Source organism: Pseudorasbora parva, chromosome 25 (assembly GCF_024679245.1).
Source record: "Pseudorasbora parva isolate DD20220531a chromosome 25, ASM2467924v1, whole genome shotgun sequence".
Taxonomy (NCBI): domain Eukaryota; kingdom Metazoa; phylum Chordata; class Actinopteri; order Cypriniformes; family Gobionidae; genus Pseudorasbora; species Pseudorasbora parva.
In genome coordinates, this window is record NC_090196.1 from 27,761,067 (window position 1) to 27,785,857 (window position 24,791).

Here is a 24,791-nt window from a genome sequence, read left to right on the forward strand (position 1 = left end):
CATTAAGAACCATGTGTTCACTATAACATTTTCGTCTTAAATTTTCACCTACAAATTAATTCTGTGATTTTGTCAAGGTGTTAACAATCAGTCTATTTGCTAGAAACATATAAATCCTCCGGTGACCCGGGTATGCTTCATGATGGCACTGCTGGAGGATTACGGTAACGGCAGAATAAGGAGAGGACGAGTTTTCATTCAGGGACATTATCAGCAAAACTGCGTGAATTTGATTCGATTTGAAGTGTTTAAAATTAACAAAATATTTTTTATTAAAAATAACACTATTTAAAAAAAAAATACCTGAGAACTATTTTATACAATTTTAGTTTTTATGGATATTTTGATATATTTATTCTACAACAAAAGGATATTGAATGATGTTCAGCCATGTAATGTGTAAGGCACAAATGGCATTTATAGTCCGTATCTAATATTTGTCAATGACAGTGTTAAACATGGTGTCACGTGGATGGGAATATGCATGCAAATGATATACAGATGAGGTCATGCATAGTAAAACTAGGCATTGTAAGCTCCATATATGGTGATTTTGGGGAGGAGAAAGGGTGGAGAAGCACGTACGCACAATCTGCTGCTGGCTGTTATTTATAAAGGGGCTTTTGCGCAGGTTCTGGCGTACGCATGGTTTTATAAATCAGAATGTTTTTGCAAAATGTAGCTTTTGTACGTACGTACAAATCTACGCTAAGTTTTATAAACGAGACCCCAGGTTATGAGAATATGACGAGACAGCTTTTCACCTCGACGAGAAATGTCGGCACACTTTAGTCTCGCAAGATCTCGTGGCACACCTAATGATTATATCTTCTAAATGTGAATTTTGACATTTTTTTGGAGCGCACTAGCTTATAGGCTAACTTATTCATACTAAAAGCCCCCAAAAAATTATTTCATGGGAACTTTAAATTTGCACTTGTTTCTTTTTTGTGTGGTATACCTTCGCCATGTCGTCATTATCAGTTACGTCACTTCACTGCCATTCACAAATCCTCTCCCGTGGCCTCATTGGGTAGTAAAGTGACCATCGCATGCAGAAGTCGTAGATCATCTGAGTAGTTTTTGCCCTTTTTATGAATGCTGTGAAATCGGACGTACACTTTTGTCACATACTGTTTTTCGCCTACTATATAGCAGGGAATTATGCGATTTCAGACGCAGGCTTGGTTTCCATTTCAGCAGAGTCACAGCAAAAACTGTTTCATGCTATTTCTTTTCACCTTCCAAGACCGGCTCCTGCAACAAAGAGACATCCAGGCTGTTAAACTCTAAAGATCAAAGGCAGCGGCCAGATGCGGCTGGACTTTATTTGAGCATTCAAGAGCAAAGACACTGAAACAGAAAAGGACATGGACTTGGCTCGCTTCAATACCGAGATTAAAAGTTGTTTTCCCTCTTGAAAATTTCACCCCTGCTTAAGCATGTCAAATCTCGGCGGCTGTTAGCAAAGTCTGCGCTTTTATGCTGAGGGTGTTCTGCGGTTTCATTAGCAGAGAGGACGACAGGAAGAAGCTTGAGAGAGTCTCTGGATCACAGAGGGGGCAAAACTTCAGCCCTGAGCTGCTTTGGCAAATGAGGGAATAAAAATAAAAAAACCTATGTTGTCTTCTTACCACTTTTCTGTGGCTGGTAGATATTCAAAATCCCTTCATCTTTAAGTATCAGACAGCGGTTGGATGTAAATGATGTTACTTGATTATATTCATTCCTATAACCTTCAAACTGTAAAGGCTGCACTCACTGTTATATTGGGATGGAATATGCAACTTTAATAAATGTACAAGCATCACAGACGTATTATAAAAGTAGACTCGTGTGGTATTACAAGACTTTTGCGATCTACAATAGCTATGTGAAAAACAGAGCAAAATTTAAAGGACAACTCCGGTGAGAAATGACCCTATAGGTAATTAACAGATGGTTACAGAGTAGATCGTTCTCTGGGATGTGTTTCCATGCAAATCGAAAGTAAAGAGTTTTATCTCTAAGACAGATTAGCTTATAACGCTTGTCTATGGGGCACAGAGTAGTGAAATTAAATCGCTAGTTAATACCACTATCAAGGTTCAAAATAGCCTCACACTAACACAGTAGCATAATGAGGGTCCCTACATGCAAACCGAAGCATTGAGAACTTTGTAAGAGTACAGACAGTTTAATAAGAAGATACTTTATAAAGACAGTACATTACGTGTTTACAGACAGCAGCCATCTTGGTAAACAGTCTCGACTAGTCGAACCACGAACGCGTGTGCTAAGTGAACTGATCGATAGGAATTAAGTTTGTGAAATCTAATTACATGGAAATTTGTATTTTTATTTATTTATTTTCTCTGTTGCGTTCAGTGCTTTCTTCCGGAAACAACGGACCACATGAGATTCCAAGTCAGCGAGACTCTTCAAGACTTTTTTCGCTTTCCGCAACCGTCCGCTACTCGCCCCTCCCTTTCCAATAGACGAGCTACGGCGGCCATCAAAGGACCAAAATATCATCGTCTGAGAGAACCGAGAGGGACTTGCGCTCTATAGAGAAGTTTGTCTGTTTAGGGCTGTAAACATTGTCTGTAGAAATGTAGAATGGCGACTTCACTGTAAGGGGACGTGGGCTGCGTCCGAAAACCTAGGCTGCTGACTCGTTGCCTTGCTGCCTCATCAGACAATGACTCGTAAGGCAGTGTTTTGTGCATGAAGGCACCTCACGGAACTAATTTCAGACAGACTTCTAAGGCAGTGTAACAGTTTAATGATTGACAGCAAACTAGAGAGAGCTTTGGTGAGAAGTAAACACATATTTAATTACTACAGTAGTGATTTCTCGCTAAAAATGACATCAGAAGTGTAATATGTAGGCAAAAATCGTACATTTACACACAAACTGACCCGCAAACGCAAATTCTGGACGCCATCTTTTTTCCCCCAACTCAACTGTCACTGACTGGAAAGCACAGGATTTTGGGATATCAAAGGCAGCGAAGGACACATGAATGATGCCTTCAAAAATCGAACAGATGAAGGTATCTCAGGAGACAGGAAGTGAAGCAAACATTAGATTCCGACGTGGCCTTCCTGCCTTCAAATGTGTCCTCCGAAGGCAGCATTTTCCAGGTTTCGGACGCAGCCGTGGTGTGCGTACACACGTTTCTGTCGCCGCTAGAGTAAAAAATAAATCAACATGGAAACGTAAAAAAATAAATGTTGTTCGATGTGGAAGCACTCATTACACAAACAGCTGCTCAAAAAATAAAACCTTTGTGCGTCAAAATCGCGTCTAGTGTGAAAGGACCATAAGGTAATAAAAACATAACGGTTCATTATGTACTCCACTGAAAACATAGTTATGTATATTATATTGCATTTCTGTCAATAGATCCTCATAAATACTACACACTGCACTTTTAAAACTCAGGAATGAGTCAATCATTTGTTGAGCCAAAAAAAAAGAAGTAAAGTAACAATAGCAAAACCGAAGATATTAGATTTAGCTGCTCATGCTACAAAGTATATTTATAAAAAAACACCCCCTTATATTCTTCAGATACAAAGATCAAGAAGTGGTTGCTAAAAGCAAAATGTTTGACTTTTTTTCTTAAACACTGAGTCTAATAATGGCTCTAAAAGAACTGCTGTGAGATCGGTGTGACTAATATTCCTAACCCAGTCAGTATTTCCAACCTGATTTTTGAGTCACGGTTTGCTTGACTATTTTCTCTCTATTGACTCTTGATTTGGCTCGTACGTCCATCTGGACTTCTCCCAGGTCACACCAAGGACAGGAAGAGGCGGTCTGACAGTGAAGCACGTCAATGCCTGACAAAAACACAACTCTTGTGAAGGCCGTAGAGAATCAGAGACAGGACGGATGATAGCAGAGCAATCCCCGACGCTGACCCGCTCTGCATCCAGACCCGGAACAGATTGAGCGCTGTTAAAGAGGCTGTAGCCTGCTGTCCGCACAAGTGCCAGAATCCAATTCACACATTAGACGGCGAACACATGCGGCCACCTGCCTGCACACTCATCTGGAGCCGTGGCCTTTAAATGACGGGGCCCTTTAGCGATCGCTCTCTCTCTAGTCAAAGGTGACATGGGTGAAATGTGATTAGTACATCATCAGGTGTTTTGAAGATCATGTGACATCGCCATGCTGGGCAAGTCCAGGCAAGTCCACATTTGAACTCTTTCCCTGCCAGCCAGCGCCAGCATTGGCCCACAGAAAACATTGTTGTATCAATAACTGAACATGCAATTTCTAAAAAAACTCTGCTTTTAAAGGTCCCGTTCATCGCGTGTTTTCTAAGCTTTGATTATGTTTACAGTGTGCAATATAACATGAGTTCATGTTTCGCGTGTAAAAAAACACAGTATTTTTCACACAATTGACTTATCTGTACAGCGCTGTTTCCTCTGTCCTAAAAACGGCCTGATGATTTCCTTGTTCTATGAAGTCCCTCCTTCAGAAACACGTAACGAGTTCTGATTGGGCCAGAGCTTCCCGTGTTGTGATTGGACAGCAGCTTAGCGCACTTTGCCCGGAAAGGTCCCGCCTCTTACCATAACGGGGAGATGCAAGCGCTGAATGCGCGCTCTTCTCCACGTGGGAGAGCAACAAGACCACGCCCCCTATTTTGCGTGTTCTTGTGGGCGGAGGGTTAGTCAACAAACGGTTCTAGTGACGTCATTACATCCCTGCACTTCCTGCTGTAGTCCAAACCGGCCGTTCGCTGTAGGCTTTGAAAGGGAACTTCTGTTAAATAAAATATCTCGCTTGGCATTGAACTTTGAGCTTTATAATTTTACAGGTATTATTTATGCTCTAACAGCAACATTACACACTAACTAAAGTTTGAAAGATGGAATCGCAAAGAACGGGACCTTTAAACAAACAAACAAACAAACATTTTATTCTAGCTTCATGCATTATCTTTTTTCATCAACACCTGAATGTAAATTTCATTAAAAAAGCAAAATTTTGAACAAAATACTGAGATAATCACATTTTTGTCAAATGTAAATTAGATTCAGAATGATGATCAAAACATAGATGAAGAAAAAAAAAACGTATTTCATATTTTAATTTTTATATCACTTAAAATATAAAAACAATGTGCATATATAATGCATACACAAATACATATAAAATATTAAATTATTCTCAAGACATTAATGGAATTTTAAAATGTGAAAATACTTCATTTTTATAGCACTTAAAATATAAAAGCAACTTATTTTTAATTTAATTTTACTTTATTAAGTATTTTATAAAACATTAACTGTGAATTTTAAATATTTATATAATCAATAAATACTTATAAAATATAAAATGATGCTCAAGGCATTAGTATTAGGCCTATATATAAAAAATGTGGTTAAGAATATATATAAATATATATTATTTTAAGACAAGAAAATGTTTCATTTTTATATCATGTATTTAAAATATCAAAACAACATGTATAATAAATAAATACCTAAATAAATAAATACATATATACATATAAAATATAAAAATTATGCTTTATGGGGAGGTATTAAATCTATCATTTTTAGGTTAAGAATATATTTTTTTATATTTAAATATATATTAAAAAAATCATTTTATATTTTAAGACAAGAAAATATTTCATTTTTATAGTGTGTAAACCTAAAATTAAAAAAAGATATATTTATTACTTAAATGTACTTTATTTTATTAATAAAACATACATTTAAAATATGTATATAATAAATAATTACATATAAAATATAAATTATACTCAAGACATTAATGTAGAGATATCAAATGTATGACTTTTATGTTAAGAAAAATGTTTTATATTTAAATATATATCAAATAAAATGAAATAAAAAATTGAAAAACATTATTTTATATTTTAAAGCAAGAAAATGTTTCATTTTTATATTATGTTCTTAAAATATCAGTCTTGATATTTTAAGTGTATATATATATATATATATTAAGTAAACACTAATAAAATATAATATTATGCTCAAGACATTAATGGAGAAGTATTAAATCTATCATTTTTAGGTTAAGAAAAAAGTTTTATATTTAAATATATATCAAATTCAAAAGCAATGGAAAACATTTACATGAAAATGTTTAATTTTTATAGCATGTAAGTGTTTAAAACATGCAAAAACATTATTTAAACTCATTAAAAATAAAACATACATTAAATAAATATAATGTTCTCTTTTTTTCATAAAAAAGCTTGCCCAGCTATTTGTCTATGACATAACACACGTGGTTTATATGACGGCAAGCAATAATTGGTCGTGAGGCGATGTGTAGTCTGACATGTCTACAACACAACAAGAATTTAGCAGTCAAAATCCCATAATCTGGCACGGTGACTATAGTAACAGAATAAACATTGTGTTTACAGTGCATGAAAATAAAATCGCAAGCTAAGATACAAACAGCTTTTTTGGCACAGATGCAGCTGACGAGAGGCGACAACACAGCTTTCCACACCGCTATCTCTTTTACGTTGGCTTGCATGGCGTGACGCTAAAATAAGCACACCTTTCCACAACAAGCAGTATGATTAAATTTACCCATTTAGATCATTCTCATCCTTTACGTAATTAGAATAGAATCAGTCAAGTGCAATCACATAAAAGGCTTTACTTCCCAGTCCTCTACATTCAGCTCTCCTAAAACAGACACAAGCCCTTAAAAGCATTAGATTGTAAACATGACGTGTATACCCGGCGCACATTACTCCACTGAGATATTAGTTGCATCCTAATGCAGCACACAGACCCTGATCTCCGCCGGAGACGCATTAGCATGAATGTAGAGCGCTTATAATCTGCGCTCAGATGTTCACCCCATGAGCTCTCGAGCTCGGTCGTTCCATTGGTCGCACTTGAGCAATCCGGGGTCACCTGAGTCTTTTCACAATGGCTGTTTCCATGTAACGGTCTTAAACAATCTCGCGCAGGAGGAGAGGAAACGCGGGAGGAGAGTTGAGCTCGAGGTCACATATTGAGGATAAAAAAAACAGTGTTTGACATCCGTGGCCCAAACACTCTTCCTCTGAGATCTGCATAACAAAGGAACGGAGTCTGACTGACGTCTGCATCTGTCCATCCAGTGCCCTCAGAAGAGAGAGAAACAGACCGCGAGATAGAGAAGATGCATCCTAGGACGACTATAGTCATTTTTGCCCTGAAGGTTTCTTGCACCAGAACATCCTAATAGAGTTTTACTTGACCACACTCACAAAGTCCTTGACGTGTGTGACATCAGACACTTTTCTTCACATTACCCGGCTCCGTCTGTCTGAGTAGGTACTACATTTGAATTTGAATTCACTTCGCTACCGTTAAAAAAACGATGCTCTATATACCGTAGTATGAATAATTTAGTTTGAATAGGACAATTCACCATGACGTCACAACGCAAGTAAATTGCTTGGGATTCAGACAAAGTTAACATTATTATTGAGGGACTGATTAACTAATTCAGGAGATAGCAATACATGAAATGCCTAACCTTGCTCCAGTAGATGTACTAAGTCTACTACCATATTTTTTAAATGAGCCTCAGCCTACTATTGAGTAGTTATTTTAGTGACTGTTGCTGTTTGACTTACAATATGTTAGACTATCGTAGATGGTCTATTTCCCTGTTATCTAACTCAAAAGGCTATGATGGTTTTCTGTTGCTCTGAGTCGGATCCGATGGCACAGACGTGAGCTTCTGACGGTCAAAAGGATAGCGTGCTGTAGACTAGCGCGACTCCGCTAACGTGAGGCATTCACTCAAACTAAACTCGCGGTGATGGTGAAGCCAGTGTGGTACACGCATCAATCATCCATCAGCCTACAACTATGCTTTGCGTTTCCTATTTCTTCCATTGACATTCGATCAGTAGCCTACATGACACTAGAAGTTCGGTTCCTACTTTTACTTCAGGCAGTGACTGGCAATGAGTTCGATCTTTAAAAGAGATCTAAAGTTTACTAATATTAGTCTTGAATTTCCCCAGCTGAAGATAATTATGCTCTGCTATGATTTTGTAGATGGACCTACTTCTCTGTAGCACCTCTTTTGACGACGTCCACTCGCTTTAGCCTCCTCACCCACAGGTTTTGCTGGATATACTTACTTTCTTCTGAAGGAAATCGATACAATCCTACATCTTTTGCTGTATATGACGGCGCAACCCTAAACACAACACGTTTTCGTCATAGTTTCAACTTTAATGAATAACAATGTTCTTAACTATGTAACTGTTTACAGTAGCCGACTGGATCTCTTCAGTTTGTCAGTTGAAGCCGCTCGCGTTCTGCCACCCGGAAGAATCTTGGTGCCGATTGTTTACAAACATTCTGAAATGCCGTATAAAATTCGTACTACATCCGCCATGTTGTTACTGTCATGTGACCTAGCATCAGTTGGGTCGTTTCACTGTCATTCATAAATCCTGTTCTGTGGCCTCATTGGATAATAGTGTTCATTGTATGCGCACTTCAGAATCCTTTTCGCCTACTATTTCTCAAAAACTATATTTCCATCCCAAATGATGCACTATATGCACTTACACCGATCAGGCATTACATTATGACCACTGACAGGTGAAGTGAATAAAACTGATTATCTCTTCCTCACGGCTCCTGTTTGAGTCAGATGTATTAGGCAGAACATTTACATTTTGCCCTCAAAGTTGATGAGTTAGAGTTAGAAGCAGGAAAAGTGGCTTAGCGTAAGGATTTGAGCGAGTTTGACAAGAGCCAAATTGTGAAGGCTAGACGACTGGGTCAGAGCATCTCCAAAACTGCAGCTCTTGTGGGCTGTTCCCGGTCTGCAGTGGTCAGTCTCTATCAAAAGTGCTCCAAGGAAGGAACAGTGGAGAACCGGCGGCTGGGTCATGGGCGGCAGAGGCTCATTGATGCACGTGGGGAGGCAGTGTGATGCTTTGGGCAATGTTCTGCTGGGAAACATTGAGTCCTGCCATCCATGTGGATGTTACTTTAACACGTACCACCTACCTAAGCATTGTTGCAGACCATGTACACCATTCCATGGATATGTATATATAGCCTAATGTATTTGTTTTGATATTCTGGTTCGACAATGACATTTTGTTTATATCCAACAAAAAGCTAAACAAGAAATCCTTCGAGGAGTACCTTTTAAAGATATGAAATCACAGATAAAGCAAGCTCAAGGTGGTGAGCTTGTTTATGGCACACACACACACAAAAAAAATAACACTGTATATACATTCGTTCTTGAACACATTTCTAATGGATATCCTAAAAGCAATTTTTTAAATATGTTTACCTTTACCCTTATAGAACGGTAATTTGTCGTAAAATAGTAACCTGTTCACTTAAAATATAAAAGCTTTTCACTTGTTTGTGAGACTGGTTGCCCTGAAGGTCACGCGCACAGATGGAATTTTCCAGAGTGATTTATGTTGAATTGATAGATAGAGCGTGCGTACGTATCACTGCTGTGACCTCCCAGAACTTATCAGAGCTTATCAGAGGCTGATTTCACCGGCTCACCGCTACAATAAACCCACAGATACCTGCACACACACTGAAACTGGCTCATGTTGACCAGGGGAGAGGAGAAAAGGTCTCCGCTTTCATTCGGTGTGATGGCGAGAGAAAATACGAAGGTATTGTACAGAAGGACTTTGAAGTTAAACACATTTACGGTGTTGAATACATCAGAAATGGAAGCATAATAATATTTGGACTCGTATTGATTTTTCAGGACTGCAGACAGGAAAGTTGTTACAGCTTGAAGCTAAAATAGCCTCTCCTTTACCGGTTAAATGTGCAGAAACAACTATCACAGCTGCAAGGCACAAACACTCTCCACAGAGTGAACTGAGTCACATTCTGTAGGAAAACTGCCGTCATGTCTGCCTTATGACTCTTACACCCCGACTCAGAAATGGTACACTTTTGCATAGTTTGTGTTTGCTGTTTAATAATTATTCGAAACATAGCAAACTGGCAGCTCGAGTAGTGATGAAAAATTGTATTCTGTCATGGAAACTAGCATCTATAAACCATAATTAAACAATTTATTAATCAATTAAAAAGGAATTTATACCTGATATTACGCTGTAGCTAGACTGGATGCCAGCCGAACTTAGCCCCGCCCACAACCTTTTTAGTTTGGGAAGTTCGGTCTGGACTCGATCCATAGAGGAGTTATTATACCTGAACAGAAACTGTTCGAACCAATCACATTGTCAGGGCGATGATTGACAGATTATCATCAGAGACGTAATCAGCCACCTCATCAAAGAGCGCTTGGGTTGAAGAACTGAGATGTGTAGGTTCCGCCATCGCGTCTGTTATAGATATCGACAGCGCATTCATTTTAAAAGAGGAACAGAGGACCGCGATCAAGGCATTTGTCGATGGGAAAGATGTTTTGCCGTAGAGGTCTTCACGGAGCACCTCAGACCCGTGGACCCGGCCCGGGACCCATACAGGTTCGGGTCTATATTTTAAATGGTCGGCTCAGTCCGGGTTGGGTCCCAATCTATTACTTCGGGCCCTGGTCTGTTTAACATTGTGTGTAATACCCGAGTTGATCGGACTCAGAGAACACCTGGCCCTGATCAGAGTCAGCACGGCTTGTTTTGTGTAACTTGCAAATAGTAAAATTAGGATAAGAAAAGTGTGAGCTGGAAAATAAGGTTTAAATAAAACACAAGCTCTCTCTCTCTTTCGCTCGCGCTCTCTCAGCCGTTTTGAAAGCGGGCAGATATAATGCAAGCGCACGGTAATAATGTACTCAACAATATATTTAAAATTAGCAACAAAATCTCAGGTGAACTATCACAAATGTTTTCTGTGACGCTCAAATTGCATAAAAAGCTCATATTTCAGGTTGCTCCAGCTACTTTTTTATTTATTATTTATTGACAGCTGTCCTTTCTCTGCGTTGAGAGAAATCGTGAGTGAGCGCAGTGAAATGCAATCTCACACTGTAAAAATGTTTTGTTGGTTTTTGTTGGGATAACTTAAAAAAGTAAGTAACCTGTTTGCCTTAAAATGTTGAGTTTATTGAAATTAAAAATTTGAGTTGATACAATGAAGGATATTTGTTTAATAAATAGAAACTCAAAATATTATTGTATCTGAAACACATAACATTTTTGATAAATCATGAAAATAGCACTATTTGGTTTTATCAGAAATAATAAGACACAATTACCCAATATGCTTACAAAATATTTTAATAATATTTTAATAAAGGTTGTCAAATCTCAACAAAATTCAATGAACTCAAAATTTTAAGGCTACCAGGTAACTTTTTTGCTAAAAAATTTTTACAGTGCAGAATATTACACAAACCTGCAATAATTAAATATATTAAATTACACAAATATACTTCATGTATTTAATATCCATTTTTGAACCAATGTCTTTGCTGCTGACCTTCGATGGAACAATATAAATACAAATTGCAGCACAGCTGAAAATTTAGTTTGAGCTGCGCCCTCTACTGTATAGGCATGAATTTGCATTTCCTTCAGCCTGAGGCTTATTCATTTCTCTTTTGGTCTAAAAGGGCCTTTAAATTTGCTAAAACAAGCAAACCCCAGGTTAGAAAAAGTACCGAAACATTACTTTTCATAAAAAGTAACTAAGTAACACAATTAGTTACTTTTTCAGGGAGTAACTCAATATGCACTTTTAAAAGTAACTTTCCCCGACACTGGTTATGAACAAACATTAATTACAAATAAAAATTTGTATTATAAACATTGTCACTGTCCAAAATAAAACAATTTTTTTGTTTTTAATAAAACTGTTTTTATTTAGTATAGACAACGATCTTAAAAACGTATTTGCCAGGCCAGTAGTAGGCCGATGTAACTTTATAAAGAAAAACTACGTGCCTATAGACTAAACAAGTAATACGCAGGACGTCACCGGTTTCAGAAATTCCCATTGTTGTACTGTGAGACAATAATGGTATTGTTTTCAAAAACTTGCACTTTAAATGCAAATGTTTTCAGGCCCCAAAAACACCATTGTTGTGTACATGAATGGACAAACGCATTAAAAATGCTTTCTGTTTTTAGTAAAAAAAAGAAAGCAGATTCTGATGTTTTTGGTGCACAAATGCTACAGAATATAGAATGGAACACATGTAATGCTTTTTTGATTGAAATGGATGGTTATATAAAGAATCAATGTCTCTTCCGCATTTCCCACATGATCTTGATGTATCGCAGCATCTGACTGTGAAAGGTTTTGTGTAAATGTGTTAAGTGGGTACGGATGCCAGAACTGATTACAGACAGACGCGTCTAGAGAGGGTTTAAAGTGCAAAAGCGCACCTAGATATCCACCGCAACCCCTGGCTTCATCAGTTCCAATGTTCCTCACAAGCTTATTGGTTCTTAAGAGTTTAAGAGTTTGATATTTCTCGCCGTTGGTGTCATATTTGGTTGATTAAAAGCAAAAAACCTTGAGCCACTTTCTCTTATCTCCACTGTTTCCCTTAATAAAAGCAGAAAACTCTGGCTGTGCTCTCCATCGCCGAGAAAGCTCCCAGCATGCCATGCGCTGTGATGTCAGCGGTTCAGTTTGTAGTTCAAAAACCCCTTAGAGAATTTGAGATGTGGGTTTTTAGAAAAGTGTGTCAAGTAAAAGGAAAACAAAACCTGGCAGTCTCTTCGAGTAATGTTAACCACAGACCTCATTTTACTCATAAATTGAAAACCGTTACTCCAAAGACACATTAGAAACTCCCACAGGAATCCATGGCTCAAAAGAAGAAATTCTTACCGGTTTTAGGATGCCTTCAAGCTGAACAGCTCTATTATTCTGGTTTGGGCCCAGTTGAAGCTCATGATATCGACTCTGCAGCACATTTCCAGGAGCATCTGATGAGATTCTGTTTCTTCAAAGGCTTTAACGATCTGTGGACAGTAATACATGTAAATAGGACAGTCAGTGCCTCTCTTGTTCTGATATTCTCTGAGTTCTGACCCCGGATCTGCTGTTCGTTTCTACTCAGACACACTGATAATGTGTTGCATACATTAAAACTGTGCTCTGAGAGAGGTAGGGATCTTTTCGGGATCTACTGCATAGCACGAATTGTATGTTTTGGGACATTGATCGCGTTTGAGAGCACAGACAGGCATGAAGATTTTATGAGATTAGAAATATCTGCTTTTCAGAAAGGTCTGCATACTGCCACAATTTCTCACGGCTCAAGTGCTTGAGATCTCTGAGAAACCAGGAACCTTGGTGTGTGTGTGTGTGTGTGTGTGTGTGTGTGTGTGTGTGTGTGTGTGTGTGTGTGTGTGTGTGTGTGTGTGTGTGTGTGTGTGTGTGTGTGTGTGGCTCAGGTACAATACTGTTTTTTGGCATGGGCGAATGCTTTTTTTCATGACACATGGGGGCGGCATGAGCAATTAAAAAAATAAAAATAAATCCTCTGCGCTGCAAAGCGTTTTTCTATTATCTATCATTTCACTGTGTGGGGAATTTGCAAATTGGCACCCTCTGCAACTGCATTGTGAACACAGAGCTGCTAAATGTGTGTGTAGAATAGTGCTGGAACTTTTGTTAAAGTGTGGATTTAAAAAATATATATTTTATAATGTTTCCTGAGGTGTACTTATATTGTTAGTATGGTTTTCCATCAAAAAAAATAATCATAATTTAGAAATAAAAGGCATTTTTCTATACTGATATTAGCTGACTTGAATGCTGTTTCAAGGGGCGTGTCTGCTGTGAGACTTCAGTGGAAACACCCACTGTTGTGATTGGCTGACATCTTTGCATTTGAAATGAGATTATGTGGTGAAGGGGGCGTGGTTTAGAGAGGTCTTCATTTAAGCGCTGCCAGTCAGAGAGAGAGATGGAGAGCTGGGGAAAGACTGCTGAGAAAGTGTTATTGTACCAAGTTGTTGAGAGCATTGAGAGCGTAAGTTTATTTTAGCTCTGAATAAAAACGAGTGAACTTTGCAACATTACTTCTCTCACAAAATGCTTTCACCACAGCTAACAGCAAACACGACATCGACATGAATACATTGAGAGCTTCTGTTGACCAGTTTAACGGCAGTCTGGACAAGTGTGCACTGCAGATAACGTATGTGATTTACAGATCCGAACATTATAAAGAGTGTTCTTTGATCGCTCTCTGTAGTTTAATCATTTAAATAATAGATTTGTTTCATGCTGCTAACAGAAATGACGTGAAGTTGATGGTTTTAGTCACTGGCTTGATTCACTGATGCTTCAAGACGGTCAGCGGCGGGACTGAGAGTATTAAACGATTTAGCTATACATCAGAAATCACTGATCTCAGATCAGGCATTAATGAACACTGTTACTCACTGTTTGTGGCGGTGCTGTCGAATCCATATGGTAAAGCCTGTGCTGCTGACATTGGCTGATAAACTTAATCCATTCTCTACTGGTTCTCTGGGCGGGCAAAGCAGAGGAAGGGGCGGTAACCTTTCCTGGTATGACGTCATAACAGGAGAATTCAAGATCAGCTCGTCTGAGCTCTCATTTTCTCAAAGGCAGAGAAAGACAGCCTGAACTCGCTTTACACCGATCAAAAAATTTCTAGCCACTTGTGGACACTATTCAGGCTAGGGGAACTCATATTAATGTTGAAATGTTTATCTCATAAAATGAAAATGCCATGGGACCTTTAAGCACGTCAGAGGCTGGGGTCAAATCCACCCTTGAATATTTCATCAGTGATTGTTTATCAAGGGCAGGGACATGTTTATGTGCATTTTATTCTGTGCTTGTCATTTAAAAAAATGTAAACAATAAATACCATTTTGTGGCTCTTTAATGTGAGGTGAAAGGTCACTGTAGAGTCTCAGTTAAAGCTGCTTGTGAGCTGATAATCTCTTCCTTCTAATTCAGTTATAGTATCAAATAAACATGAATAAACTTCAGAGGGAATGTTTTTTCAACTGTGGAAAGATTTTTTCAAGTTCAAGTCCACCCGACGTTAATCTACGAACTCTCTTGATTGCTTTGTCGGACAAAAATGGCGGCGTCTGCGGATTCTGACTGGTCAGATTGCCTGTCAGTTAAACTCCCAGCGAAGGGTGTTCATTGTCTTTTGGCAATGTAGGAGGTGGAGATAGTATGTTTCCTGTTGTAATGACAATAGTCAAATAACTGGATTCTCTTAAGTGTGTTTTTCAAATGTTCTAATGAAGGATTTGTGCAAATGAGAAATATAATTTTCTCTTTCACTCATAACTGTTTGTGCAGAATTTTTAGGGGGGTTTTTTACACTCGAAGGGGTGTAATTCAATGTCGAACCACCCCTGCAGAGGTAAACCCTAAATTATGAGAACAAAATGTCCCCGCAAAGATGGCTAAAACAGATGACATTGTCAAAATGACCAAATTAATCCTGTTCACACAGATCTTTAAAAAATTCCTAAAAAGGCTGTATTATGTATGCCAGGCCAGAAGTTGGCAATGTTCCTTTGTCAGGTAAAAAACCTGCGAACACATAATATGCAATTAGATGCTTATTTCACAAATTCACATTTTTGTTGTTTACATGGAGATGCAAGATGCTATCATCTTCAAAACCTTAAAAACACGTTTTCAAAAGCTTGCATTTTCAGGCCCCCAAAACACTGAGGTCATGTCAATGGCCAAAATTTTTCTTACCGATGTTTTCTACAATCTGTTTACAAATAATACAAATCTGTCCCTCTACCATACAAATAGAAAATTATTAGAATTTTTTAAACGAATGACCAGAAAAGAAATAAGTAAAAGTGTCACAGCCGTGGAAGTGAGCCGTGCTTGGCGGCCCCAGGAGGTAGTTAGTGCTGACAGGCAGGATGGATGGTGTGGCCAATTACACCCATCAGCTCTCCATGCAACATTTATGAAATACTTAATCAGACGTCAGGGGGCTCGTTTCTCTACTGCCCGGAGAACAGCTGGACGTCCTTACTGCTGTTTAAGAGTGCCAGGAAGAAAGACCACCCAATCCAGCTAAACGATCTAAACGCAACCACACCACCCTGATTCCATCTAGTGACCCTAATTCAACTACACCATTCTGATGCACTGATATAAAGTTGTGCTCAGATCAACACAGAGTGCAACAGTGCCTGCCAACTTTTTCTTTGTTAAAGGTAGGGTAGGCAGTTTGTTTTATAAACACTGTTTTAATATCGTTTAAAACTTTCTTCACATCCTAATAGCAATCAATAATAGAAAGTGGGGTAAATATTAAAACATGCACATATGACCACTGACAGGTGAAGTGAATAACACTGATTATCTCTTCATCACGGCTCCTGTTATGGCGGGCGTACACTGTGCGAATTCGGACACTCGGGAGTTCATGAGATATTGCAGACACTACGAGTCATTAAATTTGATCATCGCATCAAATCAGCTGATACACGGCACGACTGTTTGCACCACGAGCCGGCAGCGATCACACAAGCTTTCGTGTTAAACACAGACACCGGAGCTTTCAATGTTGCTGCTATAGCTTCAGATACAAAAAATAAAGAGAAAATGTGTGCAAATGATTCGTTGAAAAGCAGAGAACAGTAGCCATTCCTTTCAACCAAAACAACAAGAGGGAGAGAGAAGGGTGCGCGTGAGAGAAAGAGAGTGTGTGTGTGTATCGTGTGTGTGTGAACGCTGTATGTTTGCAGCCACTGAGCTAATAATACTCATAGATTGAGCCTATGTGATGTGCTTGTGCATGATTTGGCAATAGGGGACAGTCATTATGCTGGTAACATGTTTAAAAATTATTGTATAGTCGGGAGGTGCTCTTAACGTGCTCGGCTCGTCTCGTATTTCCTCTCACACGGTGCGAGCTGCGACCATACGAGCATCCACGATGTTCACGCGATTTCTCCCGAGAAAAAAAAATCGTCTGCGAGTTCGTACGACAGCAAAAAACGCACAGTGTACGCCTTTAGTGGGTGGGATATATTAGGCAGTTGAAAATTTTTTTCAGGGTGGCCGAGGCTCATTGATGCACGTGGGGAGCGAAGGCTGGTCCGTGTGGTCCGATCAAACAGACAAGCTACTGTCATTCAAATTGCTCAAGAAGTTAATGTTGGTACTGATAGAAAGGTGTCAGAATACATCGCAGTTTGCATTTGGGGCTGCATAGCTGCAGACCAGTCAGGGTGCGCATGCACAACAGTGGCACGTGAGCATCAGAACTGGACCACGGAGTAATGGAAGAAGGTGGTCTGGTCTGATGAATCACGTTTTCTTTTACATCACGTGGATGGCCGGGTGTGTGTGCGTCGCTTACCTGAGGAACACATGGCCCCAGGATGCACTACGGGAAGAAGGCAAATGAGTGGAGGTAGTGTGATGCTTTGGGCAATGTTCAGCTGGGAAACCTTGGGTCCTGCCATCCATGTGGATGTTACTTTGACACGCACCACCTACCTAAGCATTGTTGCAGACCATGTTCACCCTTTAATGGAAACGGTATTGCCAGGTGGCTGTGGCTCTTTCAGCAGGATAATGTGCCCTGCCCCAAAGCAAAAATGATTAAGGAACGATTTGAGGAGCACAACAACTAGTTTGAGGAGTTGACCTGTCCTCCAAATTCCCCCGAATGAATCCAACCGAGCATTTGTAGGATGTGCTGAACAAACAAGTCCGATCTATGGAGGCCTCACCTCGCAACTTACAGGACTAAAAGGATCTGCTGCTAGCATCTTGGCGCCAGGTGTGCTATGGCTTGGTACCACTGCACACCTTCTGGGGTCTAGTGGAGTACATGCCTCGACGGGCTGTTTTGGGAGCAAACGGGGGACCAGCACAATATTAGTCGGTGGTCATAATGTTATGCCTGATCGGTGTATAGCGAGTGAGTCGATTATGTCATTCGCAGTGCTTCATGGGAGTGGATTGCGCAAAATTTTCGATTGGTAGAATTTTCTGTACAGCATCATGGGTAATGTTTTTCACCACAAATTCTGCTAAACACGATCATTTTAAAACCTAGGTTGGAATAATGGTGGCTGACGGCTTCAAGAGAAGCAGATACCGCCGATTAACAGCCTCGTAACTCACAGTAGTGCTGTTCATAAGTTATCATTAAAAATATGAATGGGCTTTTAACTTCAAGAACCCGACAGTTGCACTCTATAGCGCTAATCCAGGATCAGTCTGAAGAGGCGAGCAGGTAAAAGCGAACACGCAATGTAATTCAATAAACGCTGCATCTGTTTCACACAGCAAGCACAATAAATCATGTCCAGTTATTATTTACAGTGTTTTCTCAGACACTAATGAGGGGTATGCAGGCGCGGATTCAGCGATTACAAAACCGCATCAGACCGTGTAACAATAAACGAGACTGAGTCAGCCAGATCAGATTATTTTGTACCACTGAGAATGAATTCAAAAGGATTTCACCCGTTCGGTTTCTTTCATTCTCCACACAAACTCTTCATTTTCTTCTCACTGTGTTCAATAAGAACCAGATCGAAGCCATCAATCAGGGAAATTAAATACTACATGAAAATAAACACGGCTGATATCACACAGCTGATTATGTCATGAGCTGATTTCGCTCACCGTTCACACTGTGACAAACTCCAGCGCCGGAGGGTTCGCTTTCTGATTGTACAGTCAATCATTTCCATGACATTTTTCCCATTGCATGGATGCCAATTAGCGATGAGAGCTCATTATCTCTGCAGAATGAGCTGAATGTCATTCTTTAATATCTCTAAATAAGCTCCAGGTTGGTAGATGGTCTGGCTGGTTGTTGATCATCACGTCGGTTACTATGTTAGCTGCTGTATTCTTTATGTTTCTGGCAAATGAACATAACCCATCCTGAAGTTGATTAAAATTCATTTGACTGCGCTGGTCAGATTATCCTAATATAATCAGATAATAATAAACACAGTCAGAAGAAATTACAGACCCTAATAAAAACCAGTTGTCATGATAAATGATAATAATTACGATAAATCTCTGAAATCAGAAATCTTTTTTGAATTGAAAGTTAATTTGAAATCAATAAAAGTGTCTTTACTTTTATTTTTGATCAATTCAATGCATTCTTACTGCAAAAGTATTCATTTCTTTAAAAAAGCAGTATAATCTTATAATATAATTACTATTAAAGTCATAATAATCTGAATGCAGTCGGACAATGCCCCCAAAAAACGTTTCAACTAAATAAAACATTTTATTTTGAAGCAGACAATAATATTATCCTTACGTAGACAGTCAAGACAGAGCATGACATTTAACACATGTTAATTTATTCTCCATTCCCCAAATTCAGACATGAAAAATGCATAATATCCAATTGGTGACAACTTCTTACCATTTAAAACCAACTAACAATGGTTTAATTTTAATAATGACTTTACAGTCTGATGCGTATCAGCTACATGAGCATCAGAAAGAATGAGACTAACGTCATATACAGATATTAAGTATTTGAACACCTGTCTATCAGCTAGAATTCTGACCCCCAAAGACCTGTTAGTCTGCCTTTAGATGCTAAATCTCCTAAATTAGATGCACCTGTTTGAGGCCGTTAGTTCTATAAAGACACCTGTCCACCTCATACAATCAGTAAGAATCCAACTACTAACATGGCCAAGACCAAAGAGCTGTCCAAAGACAATATTATACACCTCCACATGGCTGGAAAGGGCTACGGGGAAATTGTCAAGCAGCTTGGTGAAAAAAGATCCACTGTTGGAGCAATTATTAGGAAATGGAAGAAGCTAAACATGACTGTCAATCTCCCTCGGACGGGGGCTCCATACAAGATCTCACCTCGTGGGGTCTTAATGATCCTAAGAAAGGTGAGAAATCAGCCCAGAATTACATGGGAGGAGCTGGTCAATGACCTGAAAAGAGCTGGGAACAGCGTTTCCAAGGTTACTGTTGGTAATTCAATAAGACGTCATGGTTTGAAATCATGCATGGCACGGAAGGTTCCACTTTTAAACCAGCATGTCGAGGTCAAAATGTCGAAATGTCGAGGCCCGTCTTAAGTTTGCCAATGACCCTTTGGATGATCCAGAGGAGTCATGGGAGAAAGTCATGTGGTCAGATGAGACCAAAATAGAATGTTTTGGTCATAATTCCACTAAACGTGTTTAGAGGAAGAAGAAAGAGGAGTACCATCCCAAGAACACCATCCCTACTGTGAAGCATGAGGGTAGTAGCATCATGCTTTGGGGGTGTTTTTCTGCACATGGGATAAGGCGACTGCACTGTATTAAGGAGAGGATGACCGGGGCCATGTATTGCAAGATTTTGGGGAACAACCTCCTTCCCTCAGTTAGAGCATTGAAAATGGGTTAGGGCTGGGTTTTCCAACATGACAATGACCCAAAGCAAAGCCAGGATAACCAAGGAGTGGCTCTGTAAGGAGCATATCAAGGTTCTGCTGTGGCCTAGCCAGTCTACAGACCTAAACCCAATAGGTCTCCAAAAACTCCGTGTTTCTCAGCGACAGGCCAGAAACCTGACTGATCTAGAGAAGATCTGTGTGGAGGAGTGGACCAAAATCCCTCCTGCAGTGTGTGCAAACCTGGTGAAAAACTACAGGAAATGTTTGACCTCTGTAATTGCAAACAAAGGCTACTGTACCAAATATTGTCCCAAATATTGATTTTCTCAGGTGGTCAAATACTTATTTGCAGCTGTATCATACAAATAAATAGTAAAAAAAATCATACATTGTGATTTCTGGATTTTTCTTTAGATTATGTCTCACACAGTGGACATGCACCTACGATGCCAATTTCAGACCCCTCCATGATTTCTAAGTGGGAGAACTTGCAAAATAGCAAGGGTGTTCAAATACTTATTTTCCTCACTGTACAACAAGTGCTGGTTTGAAATGACATGAAAATGCAGAAATTGATTTAAAAATCGAAAGGATCATTTTGGGAAAACTATCCCTTTAACACATCTGACAGAGTTTTATTTGACACTGAATGTCTGACATCCAGTAATGGTCATTTTACGGACATGGAGCCTGTCAGATCTTTTCCTCTTTTTTCCCTTGTTTAGATCTTGTTTTCATCTGAAATGTCTTTCCATGAACATATCATAGATGAGTAAATTTCTTCCTCGCTAATCTTGCTGTCAGAGTCATGCGGGCGACTGCGTGCGGCCTCTGATGGATTCCAGAGGGACAAACGGGCTGTGGCTTTGATGGACGTCTCGTGTTATTGGCGTCTGAGCTCTTTGAAGCCGTTTGATTTGGTCTCATGAGGTATGAGCTCGCCTGACTGCAGTTATCTGCACCTCCGGGGGACGGAAACGAGTGCTTTACCTCCTCCCATGATTCCCTGCTAACCCTGCTATATGAACATACACCTATAAATGCTTTCAATGGTACAGATATCAAAGCTATGTTACAAACACACAAAGAGAAAAATAACAGATGACATAAGCTTTGACATGTTTCTTTTAGATTAGAATACCGTTATTCCACATTTTATCTTAACAGTCTTAGTTCACGCCTGTCTGACTATCCTTGAAGATCAGTAGTTAGTACATACCAAAAGAAACAGATCAACTATAACAGTGTAACATTGTCTTTCCACTAAACCTATAAATAGAGGAGAGATTTGCTCTATGAACCGTTATCTTTTATTATTCTCCCGAAAATTAATTTTATTTCCCTGGTTGAAGAGTAACATGCCTATTGTGCCAGTGAAAACTCATTTGCAATCTTGAATCGTTTCAGCAATCAAGGTTTAAAGAAAAAAATGTAAATGTGGAAAAACAACGGATGAAAGAATCTACAATGTGACAATTAAAAGAGCAATCAATTTACTACATTTAATAATACTTGAATTAAAGAATATATTATTCATTTAGAAATAAAAATGCAGATAAAAAAAGATGTGTTCAAATAAAAAAAACAGATCCTTTAATATTTGCATTAACTATTTAATGCAATAATTATAATAAGAAGAAATTGATTACTAATAATGTGCCTTTCATAAAAATATTAGTCCTGGGCAAACGATGAATCGCAATACATCACATTCAAAACTGTGTATAATTATTATAATATAAATATAATTATTAAATTATACAAACATATGCATGTATACATTTAAGAAATATTTACATGTATATGCTTTATATATATATATATATATATATATATATATATATATATATATATATATATATATATATATATAACATGTTTCTTAAATATATAAAGAGTGTGTATTTATATACCCCTAATAATTATACATAGTACACACACAGGTACTGGTCATATAATTTTAATATCATTAAAAAGTTTATTTATTTCACTAATTCCATTCAAAAAGTGAAACTTGTATATTATATTTATTCATTACATATAGACTGATATATTTCAAATGTTTATTTCTTTTAATTTTGATGATTATAACTGACAACTAAGGGAAATCCCAAATTTAGTATCTCAAAAAATGATAATATTGTGAAGAGGTTCAATATTGAAGACACCTGGTGCCCCACTTTAATCAGCTAATTTACTCAAAACACCTGCAAATGCCTTTAATGGTCTCTCAGTCTAGTTCTGTAGGCTACACAATCATGGGGAAAACTGCTGACTTGACAGCTGTCCAAAAGATGACCATTGACCACTTGCACAAGAAGGGCAAGACACAAAAGGTCATTGCAAAAGAGCATTGCTGTTCACAGAGCTCTGTGTCCAAGCACATTAATAGAGAGGCGGAGGGAAGGAAAAGATGTGGTAGAAAAAAGAAACAAGATTCACAAAGAGTAGACTGCAGCTGGAGTCAGTGCTTCAAAAACCACTACTCACAGACGTATGCAAGACATGGGTTTCAGCTGCTGCATTCCTTGTGTCAAGCCACTCTTGAGCAACAGACAGCGTCAGAAGTGTCTCGCCTTGGCTAAAGACAAAAAAGGACTACTGAGTGGTCAGCATACATTATTACATTTTACACAAAATATAAAATAAATGTATACCAATTATTGATATTATTGTAAATAAATAATTTAATATTTGCATTCACTATTAAATTTTGTAAATCATTTACTTATGTAGTTTTTTAATGTATAACATCAAACATTATATTAAAAACAATAATTGTTTATATAATATTTTTAAAAACAAAATTCTATTAAAGAAATTAATTTGATAAACGTTTTATTTATTATTTAATTATTCAGTTCAACCTCAAGTGATTTACTGATCACTCTTATTTGGATTATGGCATTAATAACACACTTAGTGCTCCAATTTTACTTGTTATTGACAAAACTGATTTTGTCACAACGCCACATTTTGGAGAGAATAGGGGATCAGGGCACGACTGGATTAAAACCCGTTTCCTGAGCGGTAACCTATTCAGAGAAAAAACAGGAGTGTCCAGATTTTGGGCCCCAAAGCACATCAGTGCCCTCACAACGTCACTGCCACTCCAGCCTGGACAGGACAACCGCTTCAAATCAAATTATCCACTGCAAAATAATGACTAACAGTGGAAACCAACCCTAGCACTTCTGGAGGAGCCCAAATGTAATTTTGTGTCTCATCTCATTATCTGGTATCGCCGTTAACTTTATGATTTTCAATTTCTCCTTTTCATGCTTCATTTCCCCCAATTCTGCCGTGTGTTTCCCCCTGATAAGAGCCGCATACTCTAATTGACACTAGAGATAAAGTCCTGAAGAACAGCAGCTAAACTGTCAGTTTATTCCCCAAATGTCTCGCTGCTGTGTCAGGTTTAAGTTCTCAAAGCATTTCTGCCGTAACATGAGACGCAATTCATCCAGAGGCGTTTCAGAGATTTTAAGGGCACTGGGGTATTATAAGAAGTATTTGTAATATTTGGGCTTATTTATTTCTGTACAACTATTTTGTTTCTCTCAAAAACAGAAAGATTTACATATTACGCACCCTGAAGTACACCTGTAATGTTAGTCAAAGTTTCTAGCAAAAAAACAAAACATAATTTAGATTTGCATGATCATTTTTCACCCTTTCACGCTCTAGGAGATACACTGAGAATAAATTCCTGCCTCTGACAGTGTTGTTTATTAGCATGTGCTGAACATGTTTTAGTGCCAGATTCACTGAGATATGCAAATCAGGAAACAACACAAATATGCCTCCCCAAAATCTAGGTTGTATAGGTTGGGGACAATGCAGCAGACTAGCAAACTTCACTAGGTCTTGGAAAATTAATTATCTTCATTACTTAGATTCATATTTAAACATGTATTTATAATATTAATACTAATATATATAAAATTATACACTGATCAGGCATAACATCATGACCACTGACAGGTGAAGTGAATAACACTGATTATACTGGCCTGTTTGGTCCTATCAAACAGATGAGCTATGGTAGCTCAATTTGCTCAAAAAGGTTAAAGATGTTTCTGTTAGAAAGGTGTCAGAATACACAGAGCATCGCAGTTTGTTGTGTATGGGGCTTTATAGCCGCAGACCACTTTGGGTGTCCATGCTGACCCCTGTCCGCCGTCGTAAGCACAGTGGCACATGAGCATAAGAACTGGATCACGGAGGAATGGTAGAAAGTGGCTTGGTCTGATGAATCACGTGTCACTAATCTGGGGAACACATGGCACCAGGATGCACTATGGGAAGAACACAAGCCGGTGGAGACAGTGTGATGCTTTGGGCAATGTTCTATTCTGAAACATGTTTCCCTCTTTGCTCTTAATTTGCAACATCCCCTAAAAAATGCAAAAGTTTGGCTTTCAGTGTCACAGATAATACGTGAAGCACACACACA

The 24,791-nt window shown here is 38.6% G+C and overlaps 1 long non-coding RNA gene across 1 annotated transcript in view; it reads right to left on the bottom strand.

The window, feature by feature from the left end:
* LOC137064512 (uncharacterized) overlaps nucleotides 1-24,791 on the bottom strand; it is an 87,631-nt gene that overhangs the window by 10,184 nt on the left and 52,656 nt on the right. Inside the window, exon 2 of the long non-coding RNA XR_010901558.1 lies at nucleotides 12,802-12,935. This is a non-coding gene — a long non-coding RNA (uncharacterized lncRNA). The remainder of the gene's footprint in view (nucleotides 1-12,801; nucleotides 12,936-24,791) is intronic.